Source organism: Rhincodon typus, unplaced genomic scaffold, assembly GCF_021869965.1.
Source record: "Rhincodon typus isolate 14 unplaced genomic scaffold, sRhiTyp1.1 hic_rhity00008172, whole genome shotgun sequence".
NCBI lineage: Eukaryota > Metazoa > Chordata > Chondrichthyes > Orectolobiformes > Rhincodontidae > Rhincodon > Rhincodon typus.
The window spans coordinates 1-7,105 of NW_025973810.1; the positions used below are offsets into that span (position 1 = coordinate 1).

A 7,105-nucleotide genomic window follows, 5' to 3' on the forward strand; every position below is an offset into this window, starting at 1 on the left:
AAAAAAAAAAAAAAAAAAAAAAAAAAAAAAAAAAAAAAAATTTCGGGCCTAGACCCTTTTATGAAAGTTCTAGGCCCGAAACGTCAGCCTTCCTGCTCCTATGATGTTCCTTGGCCTGCTGCGTTCATCCAGCTCTATACCTTGTTACCTCAGAGAGAGAATATGCTGTGTGGAGAGAGACGATGGAATTGTACATTTTAACTGTACAGTTGGAAGGCATTGAACTCCATATGCCAATACTCTCTCTTTGAAAGAACCATTTACCTAAGCATATTTTCCAACAGCTTTTATAAATCTTTTGAATTTTTTTAAAATTAATTTCATAGTGATAAAGTGACTTCTTTTAGTTTGATTGTTACCCTTAGTTTTCTAATACAACTTTCATAACCAAAGGCATGTATTTAAGCAATTGCAGAACAAATCGATGGATATTGAGTAAATTCACATGTTTATCTTCACATTTTTTAAAAAAGATTCTTCTTTATGCGCTTTTCATTGCATTTTAAGTCAACAATGCTTACAACTTCTGCTGTCTCATTTTGTCAGGTAGCTAATGGACTGGGAAAGTCTGCTCCATAATTTTCACAAGATAATGGAATAGCTTTGAAGGAAAAATACTTTCTCTTCCCAATTTCAGCAGATCAAAGAACAATCTGATTCAATAAAGTACTGATGGGAAATAGCCACTCTCCCAAGCCTAGATCACTTGATAATTAGTGAATACCACGTTGCATTAATTGTGAACTGAAATATTAAGGAGGAGATGGACAGATTTTTAATAGTAATGGGTTGAAGGACTGTAATAAACTGGCAGAAAAATAGAGTTGAGGCCAAGATAAGATCAGCCACGATTGTATCAAATGGCAGAGCAGACTCAAAGGGCTGAATGGCCTTCTGCTGCTCCTGGTTATTATTAGGCTGTTATGTGCATTGATTATTAAAGTTAGGTTGAAAATGTATGATTAGTTGTGCTTAGCTATGGAGCACTGAGCTAAGACTTTAACCACGTGTAATGTAATCATCAATTAATTATTGATAATTAATTATTCACAATTTCTCTAATTAATTATTCATTACCATCTATATGCACATATGACTCAATCTGGTTACACCCTCACGATCGTCACTGTGAACACATACAGCTATCATTGTTATACCTACTCTCAATACTCATTCTATGCAATTTTAATCGTGTGCAATGTAATGTTTATCTTCAAAGATTTACGCCAATGCACCACATTTAACAATGGTTTCAGAAACAAGAGTTTATACTTCGCAGGAAAGATTGAAAAAGCTGGGATTACTTTTTCCTCAGAAAGTAATAGTCTAATGTGTTATCAGATAAAAGTCTGTAAGATATCACAGAGATTCAACAGAATGGTCATGGAGAATAGGCTTCTACTGATGGAGGAGACTAAAACTAGGATAATATCAGATAGTAACTAACAACTTCAATAGAAATTTCTTAACCCAGAAAGCGACGACAATATGGAAGCCATCACCACACTGAATGGTTGAGCTGAAAAATTTAAGGAGAAACTGAAAAGTCATACGATGGGGAAAGGAATTGAGGACTTGCTGATAGGATGAAATAAAGTCAAGTGAGGGCCCAGGATAGAACAGTTGGGTCAAACGGCCTGTTTCTCTGCTGGAAGTTTGATACCAACTCATGTAATTACCTTTCCACCACCTTGTGCCACAACTTTGCCACGATCTCTAACATCTTCAACCAATGCAAGGAACACCCTAAAGAACCAAATTGGAATTAGATTCAGTTTAGAGAAAGGTATAATACTGAGGTATTCTTTTAAAGTCTTTTTTTTATAAAGTGAAAATAGAATTCAGTTATATAACAATGGTGGTGCATTACACAGGATACAGTGTGGCTGGTTGCATACCTTTGAAATGCCATCAATAGGTCTGTATGCAGTGCCCTCACCTCTGAGTCAGGAAGCCCCAACCCAGAGATTCAAGCTAAAATCCAGTGGGCAGTACTGAGGGAGTGCTGCATTGTTAGTGGTACTGGTTTCCAGATAAGCCAAACCAAAGTTCTGTCTGCACTGTCAAGTGGATGTGAATAATCCCAGGACCACTATTTTGAAGAAAAGCCTTGGATTTATCCATGGTCTCCTGGTTAATATGCATCCCTCAACAAAATCACAAAGGAACTTTGACATGTCCTGAGATTATAACAGGTGCTACATAAATGCAAGTCTTTCTTTAATAGAATGTCCCTGGGACCTGGCAATAGAAACAGGTAACTGTAACTGGTTGTACGCTATATTGCTTAATAGTACTGATGCGCCGGCCTGGTTCAGTGATGGCACACCTAGCCTCTGAGTTAAAATGCCAAGTGTTCACACCTCATTGCAGTGTGAAGGTACATAAACCAGCCTGATGCTTTGGTGCAATACAGAGGGAGTGCTGTGCAATCGGAGATTTTATCATTCAGGACATGCTTTAAATTGAGGCTCAATCCGCCTATTTAGGTTTAACTGTGTTTCTTCCCTTTAAATCTTTGGCCAAACTGAAACATACACCTTACCTAGCCATAAGCTCCTTGGTCTGGTCTGTTAGAATGGCACTGTCTGCCTTCAGCATGACAGCAAGGGCAGAGACAATGCCAGCTTTGATCAAACGCTTGACACGCATCATCACAAAGTCTTTTTTATCCTGTAACAACATCAGTGGTCATCAATTCAAATCTAAAATTTTTTTACAACTTTTTTTCTCTCCTTCAACCCATTATGAATTAGGCCCTGATTTTCACTATGACAGAGAGGTCTCTGTGTGGTGAAAATGCCAGAAGACATAGGGAATGCCAAACTTACAAACACAGCATTTCTCATATTCATTGGGGTGGAATTGGGAAGTCCAGGCTAACGGTCAAGCATTCACAGTTCCTGGGGGAAATGATTAACCTACCTCCATCAAGATCACCTAGGTGTGGGAGGGGATTCAAAACTAGCTGGCATATTTTTAAGGCGAGGAGAGAAAGTTTTAAAAAGAACATGAGGGACAATGTTTTGTACACACAGAGTGGTTTGTCTGCGGAATGACCTGCCGGACGAAATGGTAGATGCAGGTACAGTTACAACATTTAAAAGACATTTGGATAAGCACATGAATAGAAAAGGTTTAGAAGGGTATGGGCCAAATGCTGGCAAATGGGACTAGTTTAGTTTGGGGATGTGATCAACATGGATTAGTTGGACTGAAGGGCCTGTTTCCATACTGTATGACTCTACGACTCTTATCAGATTTCAAAGATTAGACCAGGTAGAAAGAAATCTGTTCTCCACACATTGCTTTTGGATTGCCAGGGTCCTGGAGATCTGGGGTTCCTCTCTGAAAATGGTCCCACAATACTGGTTCAGGAATTTTTTTGGTGAGAGGGTCAGGGATATTTGGGGTGTAGAAGGTTCATGTGTTCTTTGGGATTGTTATATGTGGAGAGGATTGAGTATAAAAGGCCCACAAACCTTTTGGAAATGTGCAACATGACAAAACCTGTCGAGAAGTATGTAGGAGTGTAATCGATGTCAAGAAGTGTCAAATGTGTTTTTGTGAATGAGATTGCTTTACTCCATAGAATGTTAATTGCAATATGGAAGTTGATATAAAATAACTATTCTCTTTTGCTTGAAAAAATACATTAATCAAAACTTTTCATCTTGCACTCATTAAGACACGTCGCAGGACTATTGATTCAAGGGAAAGAGCAATATTTAAACAGCAGAGTACTGATTGGTTGTCAAGTGGACTCTGATTGGTAGAGGTGTTGCCATGGTGAATGCACCCATTAATGCTGACTGACAGTTAACAGCCAGGCTTTGTTTAAATTTTAAAGACAGCTTGACTGTAAGCAGGGCATTGACCTCAGAAATTAAGTAGTACATGGTTGTCACCTATTTTGTTGAGTGGAAATAGGCACAGCATGATCTTTCTGTCTGTGTATTAATAAATGTATTTTCCAGCACACATTAGTGACTGACTAACCATCCTAAATTGGCTGTCAGTGTAAGCTCTCACACATTCAGAATTATTCACTAAAAGTTGCCCAATTATGGAATTCCATCTAATGTTAAGCACTGTGTTGTGAGTTTTGGAAGTGTGAGCTGGTAAGGTATAGTTAGTACCTTGAGTGGCAAACAGATGAAGGGATATGCTAATTGGTATGATCCACAGTCTTTTGATGTATCGTCTACTAACCTGAAATCACAATGACACTGAAATTCATATACCACATTACTCATCTGTGTGATAGACAGAAATCTTTTTGACTTGATGGCAAGATCCTGTTAGTGGCAAACACCATCTGTGTTGTTATTGCCTAGATACAATGTGAAATGGGTTAGCTTCAACATTTGCTCAAACTTTTGAGCTACCTTTCCCTTCCAGGATAATCTGAGGTAGACTGGTCACTTTTCAGTCCAAGAGTTGCCTTAAGGCCCTTCTTCAGCTTGTGTGATGTACAGCCTGAAATGATCTGCTAAGGATAGCCATTATCTTGCAGGATGGTTTTGATGTGGTCTATTTTAACATCAGGTTTGCACAGTGAACTAGCAGGGGTCCTATCTATGAGTTTGCTAATAAGGCCAATCTTTTAAGCACATGGAACTATAGGAGTTCCAATGTATATGCTGACCAGTGAAGGTGAGATTGAGGTAGACAATAGCAAATCCCTTGGTTGAAATTTAAACCAAGTCATTGAGGAAAGGGGATCTGATTTAACTGTTTCATTTCCACATTTTGTTTCCTATAAGCAATGATACTCATGGATATTCAATCAGTCGGTATTGTTGGTGAAGGACAGTGTACCCTCAAATTAACTTTCCAGCTGTGTGGTCCTCTGAGGTTTGGGAGCAGCAACAGCTTTTAGAACCAGAAGTCAATGCTGCATACCGATCGCCAAGCACAGAACTTTGGAGTGTGCACAGCCACAAAGCTTGGAGACAATGTGGGTGAAGGGGGTATTCATGGCAGGTGGGCATAGGGAGTAATGGAGTAAGGAGCCATGAGGATGGGTAGACGGGCAGATTGTGACATGGGGAGAGTATGGTGTGGGGATGTGAACAGTGAGGGCTGGAGGAATGTTTCATATTTCCCACAGTTTGAAGAGAAAGGGCACCGCTTTTGAACCTGGTCCCAGGATGCCTCAAGTGGAGGTAAAGGGATTGTGAAAAAGGCATGCTTGTGTGAAAAGAATGCATGAACTCATTGGGGCTAGCAAAGTCGACAAGGAACTGGCTCCAGCAAAACTGGGTGAGAATTACAAAACTTGGTACTTGGTATCTAAGCCAGCCTATCACATAAAACTATTACAGTATTTGTGCTGCTGACTAATTTCCCAAAGTGGCATTTCATAAAGGATGCCTAATGATGGATAGCTCCAAGTGGGTTATTTATTGACATAAATGATTAAGAACTTAAGGGTAAAACATGAGTGAAATGTTTGTTTACATACATCATTGAGTGCTTAAAATAAAATGCCTCTTTTCATAAGGCATCAATTAAAGCAATTTTATGGCATTGGATTTTTTTGTATCAATGAAGGTGTCCCTTTTTTTTTTAATAGCAACATCATCGATAGACTGATACCTTAAGAAGCATTCTGACAGAAGTTAAAGTTATCTCCACGCTGGATAATTGGTGAGTTGACATGGAGAGGGAAAAGCAAAAGATGTTGAGTGGGATATATGAGTTTGCACTGAAGTGGCATACAGACCTTAAAGGGTCTTGGGGGTGTTTGGACATAAGTGGGATATGAGGGAACATGGGAGATATATAGATTGGCATGGAGACATAAGGGGGTGGATACAGGGGGATAGGTTGGCATGGATGGGGCATGAAAATTGAGGGGAGTGTGTGGGAGATAAGATTGGAAGGGATGTTTTATAATTTAATGTTTTGACTGTGTGCACCCAAACAGTGAACGATAATCAGTGTCAAACTGTACCTGAGTGTAAGATCATGCAAACAAAGACAGATATGTACTAGGATTCAGAAGGTTATACTTATACCTCCAGATCAAAGCTCTCAAGTCCCACTCTAGAGACTGGAGCAGAAAATCAAGGCTACACTCCTAGTCCAGTACTCTAGGAGTGCTGCACTGTCAGAGATGCCATCTTTCAAATGAAATGATTAACTGGAGGCTCACTTGCCACCTCAGGTGAACTCAAAAGATCTCATGGATCTAATATTTATCTCAAACAATATCAGTAAAAGCAAGTTTGTCCAATGCTGCTTTTGGGAATTTGCTGGGTACAAATTGGTTGTAAAGTGCTTTGTGATAGTTGAAGTCAAGAAAGGTACTATATAAATGTAAATCTTGCTTTGTTTTACCTTTGGATGGTCTTCAGGTACATGCTGTTTTGACAATTTTGCCAACTCGACCAGCTCTGGGATTTTCTCCTTGACATCATAACTGTTTGTGCAGTTCACCAGGATCGAAGATACAGCATAAAGGATTGTCTTGTCAGCTGACTGTTGGGATGGAGGAAGAGATGAGATTAAGAAGAGTTTTGATTGTGGTATTGAAAATCACAAGAGGTCTGGACACAGTAAATAGGGAGAAACTGTTCCTCACTTGCAGAAGGGTTGAGAATCAAAGGTCACTGATTCAAAGTAATTAGCAAAAAAAGCAATGGTGACATGAGAGGGAAAATAATGTCTACACAGCAAGTGATTAGTATCCAAAATTCGCTGCCTGAGAATGTGGTGGAGGTTGATTCAGTTACAGTTTTCAAAAGAGAATTGGATAATTATCTGAAGAGAAAATAATTGCAGAACTACAGTGAAAAAACAAGGATGTTGGACTAGAGGAATTATTTGTGTAGACAGCAGGCACAGACAAGAGGGCTGAATGACCTCCTTCTGTCTTGTTGTATGATACCATGATAAGAAATAAAATGCTCTGTAAACAATTACCCCATTTAAAATTCAGCAATTCAATTTTTTAAGAAAATCATTACCAAAATAAGTAACTTCCTTGTGCAGGAAATCCTGTAAAAATATGAACAAACTCCATCTCATGATTTGTTCACTGGGGTCACTGGTGATTTGTTTGAGTTCCATTTGAAAATGACAAATGGATAAGGTGGTA

At 39.0% G+C, this 7,105-nt stretch overlaps 1 long non-coding RNA gene across 1 annotated transcript; it reads right to left on the reverse strand.

Annotated features, from left to right (window-relative positions):
- Positions 1 to 1,679: 1,679 nt before the first annotated feature.
- On the reverse strand, positions 1,680 to 6,470 carry LOC109923127. Its single transcript, XR_007261594.1, has 3 exons — positions 6,346 to 6,470; positions 2,546 to 2,673; positions 1,680 to 1,746 (listed from the first exon to the last, which is right to left on the reverse strand). It is a non-coding gene; the product is annotated as an uncharacterized LOC109923127 (long non-coding RNA).
- Between the last annotated feature and the right edge of the window lie 635 nt (positions 6,471 to 7,105).